At 40.9% G+C, this 4819-nt stretch overlaps 1 non-coding gene across 1 annotated transcript; it reads right to left on the reverse strand.

Moving 5' to 3' along the window:
• Positions 1-2396: 2396 nt before the first annotated feature.
• LOC112448941 (U1 spliceosomal RNA) lies at positions 2397-2560 on the reverse strand. Its single transcript, XR_003037398.1, has one exon. It is a non-coding gene; the product is annotated as a U1 spliceosomal RNA (small nuclear RNA).
• Between the last annotated feature and the right edge of the window lie 2259 nt (positions 2561-4819).

A 4819-nucleotide genomic window follows, 5' to 3' on the forward strand; every position in this document is an offset into this window, starting at 1 on the left:
TCCTCAGTTTGGCTGCCTTTATAGAATTTGTTGGCATAAAAGTGAGGAGAATATATGGCAGCTTTGCTCCAAAGAAAAGGGGCAAGAGTCCTTCCAGTCATTTTCAGTTTTCTCAGGTGACTGAGAAATTTATAGAAGTGGTGGAGGGCTAGCCCTCATACCATGCAGTTGTCCCATAGGAGAAGCCCACTCATTAATTAAAACACTTGCTCACCTAGGGGTCACTATAAGATCTGGCCATTCAGTGACCTGAGCACCCACACTGGTCTAAGACTGCTGGAGGGAGAATCTGAGGCCTGTAAGAGGAGCTGAAATGACTCTGTCGTAACTCCTGGAGAAGTTAAGCTCATAAGCAGCACACAGGTCCACCATACAATTTCACTAGTAGTTTTTATCCCTGAAAATTCAACTTAAAGGAGCTCATACCTCAAGTATCTAGTTAATTAGAGAAAGTATACTAAAGAAGATCTCAATAAAAATGTCCAAATTGGGTTTCTTTTGCTATTACAAAATTGACATTTTTGCATACACAGTTAGAAAAAAGCCATAAGATCAACCAGAGTGAATGGAATAGTTACTTTGGTATCTAGGAAGTTCTAAAAGAGAAAATGATAAAGTAACTTCTTTGCAGGAAACCAACAAGAAATTACTTAAAAGTGTATCAGAACTAAGTTTGGAGCCACAAGCACTGACTCTGCCAGGTCGCAGGTCTAGGGGACCTGGGGAAGTCACGCTTGGCATTTATGCCATTTGGCTTTTGATTTCTGGGCATCACTTTGACTTTCATTTTACTTGGAGTGTGACTCCCAGAAGGTGAGTTTCTGGTTTTGTTGGTTTGATTTCAGCATGCAGACATTTGGTACAAACTGTGCAAGCTAAAATGGGAAGTGCTTCCTTTAAGGTTCCACATTCCACCTGGGAATCCCTTGGGGGGAAAAAAAAATTAATGACTGGTCAACTTATAGCTACTATCCAATGACAAAGAAAAAATATTAGATCTTTATTGACATAGGATGGGAAGATGGACTGAAGTCCCCTTTTGTCCAGTAACATGTCCCACCCCTCCAGAAGTCCTCTTCAGGTGTCCTTCAGGCACTCAGAACAAACACAATTATTTTTATAACTGGAATCTACTTGTCATGTCCAACTCTTTTCCACCCTATGGACTGCAACACATCAGGCTTCCCTGTCCATCACCAACTCCCAGAGCTTACTCAAACTCATGTCAAACTCAAACTTGAGCTTGTGGTGCCAATCCAATCATCTCATCCTCTGTCATCTCCTTCTCCTCCCCCCTTCAATCCTTCCCAGTTTCAGGGTCTTTTCTAATGAGTCAGTTTACCATATCAGGTGACCAAAGTATTGGAGTTTCAGCTTCAGCATCAGTCCTTCCAATGAATATTCAGGACTGATTTCCTTTAGAATTGACTGGTTTGATCTCCTTGCAGGCCAAGGGACTCTCAAGAGTCTTCTCCAACACCATGGTTCAAAAGCATCAATTCTTTGGCACTCAGCTTTCTTCATAGTCCAACTCTCACATCCATACATGACTACTGGAAAAGTCATAGCTTTAACTAGATGGACTTTTGTTGGCAAAGTAATGTCTCTGCTTTTTAATGTGCTGTCTAGGTTGGTCATAGCTTTTCTTCCAAGGAGCAAGCGTCTTCTAATTTCATGGCTGCTGTCACCATCTGCATTGACTGAGCAGCTGACCTGAACTGAACTGCCACCCCCGCTTCCTCAGGAATGAATAAGACTACAGCTGAGTTAGAGTGGCACTGGGCCTCAGGCAAGTAAAAATGGCATAGTTTCTCTATCATTTATAAGTTGCCTTTTCTTTTTTTTTTTTTTTAGTTGCCTTTTCTTAATTTAGCATTCACTTTGTTAAATTTTCCTTTGACTGTTTTCCTGATCTCTGATTAAGTTGATTTTAACAATTTTTGCTTGATCTTTCAGTGATTCTCTGAAGGGATAGCTCCTTGGAGTTACCTGCTCCACTATTTTAGTTGATGGTCATTCTTAACATATTAATTTTTGCATTATATGTTAATCTATTTTTTTTTTTTTTACTGAGTTCTGGAAGATTTACTCAAGCTAGTAAACTATATATAAAGCAAGAGGAGAAGGAGGCGACAGGAAATGAGATGTTTGGATGGCATCACTGACTCAATGGATATCAGTTTGAGCAAATTCAGGGAGATAGTGAAGGACAGGGAAGCCTGGTGTACTGCAGTTCATGGAGTCGAGAGGAGTCAGACACAAGTTAGCAACTGAACAACAACAACAAATCTCTACATATCTACTGATAGATATATCTTATGTACATATCTAGACCTAGATTTTGGCATTTTATTTCACTTTCAATCATATGTTTACCCTCTCCATTGTTTTAACACCAGGGAAAAGTATGAACACAGTTCCCCACTACCACAAATTATGCAGTTGAGTTTCCCACATTTGGGGAAATCACAGTAGTCAGCACATCTGAAATGCAATGGATTAGCCTTGCTCTGGGAAAAACATGTTTTTGATTATGGTATCTCCCCTGCCAGGCAAGAATATCCATTGGGTTTTAATTCAGTCATCTATTTCTTACTTGGTCAACCTTTCCAGCTCTCAGATTTCTCATGTTTTGCTAGATATAGTGATTCATGGAGTCCACATGAGAGCAGCAAGTTAAATATCTTCTAAAGACTTCTCTTGTGTTGTTGCTATATTAAGGACTGGCCCCTGGTTTTGAACAAGATAAATTTTTCTCACTCCGAATTCATTCTCATCATAGGGCTGCAGGAAAGGGGACTCCTTTCAGGGCCTGAGAGTGGGCTCTTGTCTAACACTTGGATATGAATTGTCCAAGGAGACACACATGCTGACAAACTGCAAATTTTAAGAAATGGGATTAGGAAAGGGGCACCCAAGAGGAGAGCAGTAGGGTAAAGGAACCCAGGAGAACTGCTCTCCCAGTGTCCAATTTTATAGCAATGGAGTTAGTTTCCTGGTTGTCTCTGGCCAATCATCTTGCTTGGCCCATAGTCTGACTCAAGATCCTTCCTGCTGGCACATTCATTTCTTAGCCAAAATGTATTCCAGAAGAATAATCCTGGGAGGTTGGTCATCTCCTCTTCTTCTGGCCTCTGCCATATTTATAGCAGCAACTCTGTGTTCCTTATCTATCTGGACCTCCTGCTGTGAGGAGCTCAGGCAAGTGGTCATTATCCTATCTAGGCAGGAGGTTTCATCCAATAGTTCCCTAACAATAGTTTGTAATTTTTTTTTCCAAGAAAGCAATGCTGCATTCTTCTGTAAGCCTTCCCCCCCACCCCCCAGTTTTAAGCATCAGTTTCTTTCCCTAGGTCTCCAAAGACATCTTATTATAAAAGTGAAAGATTTTCATGAGTCCATCACCAAAAGCTATTTATAATGAAAGTCTATAAACCTTTAGTTATTTTAATTCTATTCATTATGTCTCTTGATTTTCCTGCTATTAGTTCAGGAATTTATTTTTCTCTAAGATACTAGATATAGCTTATTACAATAATTAGGATTCCACTATGTTACTTTAATCAAGCAATTAGAATGAGAGAGAACTCTTATCCATCTCTATCTGTATCTATACCAGCATAATTTTCCAAACTCTGAAGCAAGAGGAATTACTGAAAGGTAGACAGAAGCAGCATTTCTAGAAGCACTGCAACTGCATGGTGAATATGGGAAGGGATAAAAAGAACTCCCGAATACCCAAAGGGGAGAAGGTAGAGCCTACAGAAATACCAATTTTCAGGGAATCAACTGAACCCAAAGCTTATTTTTTCCACTCTCCTTCCTCCAAATAGAAAATATAATAATTTAAAAGAAATTCTACACAAATTGGAGATTTTGCATAACCTTTAGTAAGTTGTTCAAACATTTCATAATGTTTGGAGACTGAAATCTAAGTATTATTCCCTCATGATGCTAACACACACACACATCAGATCAGATCAGATCAGTCACTCAGTCGTGTCCGACTCTTCGCGACCCCATGAATCGCAGCACGCCAGGCCTCCCTGTCCATCACCAACTCCCGGAGTTCACTCAGACTCACATCCATCGAGTCAGTGATGCCATCCAGCCATCTCATCCTCTGTCATCCCCTTCTCCTCCTGCCCCCAATCCCTCCCAACATCAGAGTCTTTTCCAATGAGTCAACTCTTTGCATGAGGTGGCCAAAGTACTGGAGTTTCCGCTTTAGCATCATTCCTTCCAAAGAAATCCCAGGGCTGATCTCCTTCAGAATGGACTGGTTGGATCTCCTTGCAGTCCAAGGGACTCTCAAGAGTCTTCTCCAACACCACAGTTCAAAGGCATCAATTCTTCGGCGCTCAGCCTTCTTCACAGTCCAACTCTCACATCCACACATAACCACAGGAAAAACCATAGCCTTGACTAGATGAACCTTTGTTGGCAAAGTAATGTCTCTGCTTTTGAATATGCTATCTAGGTTGGTCATAACTTTCCTTCCAAGGAGTAAGCGTCTTTTAATTTCATGGCTGCAGTCACCATCTGCAGTGATTTTGGAGCCCAGAAAAATGAAGTCTGACACTGTTTCCACTGTTTCCCCATCTATTTCCCATGAAGTGGTGGGACCGGATGCCATGATCTTCGTTTTCTGAATGTTGAGCTTTAAGCCAACTTTTTCACTCTCCACTTTCACTTTCATCAAGAGGCTTTTGAGTTCCTCTTCACGTTCTGCCACAAGGGTGGTGTCATCTGCATATCTGAGGTTATTGATATTTCTCTCAGCAATCTTGATTCCAGTTTGTGTTTCTTCCAGTCCAGC

This window comes from Bos taurus, chromosome 11 (assembly GCF_002263795.3).
Source record: "Bos taurus isolate L1 Dominette 01449 registration number 42190680 breed Hereford chromosome 11, ARS-UCD2.0, whole genome shotgun sequence".
NCBI classification, from domain to species: domain Eukaryota; kingdom Metazoa; phylum Chordata; class Mammalia; order Artiodactyla; family Bovidae; genus Bos; species Bos taurus.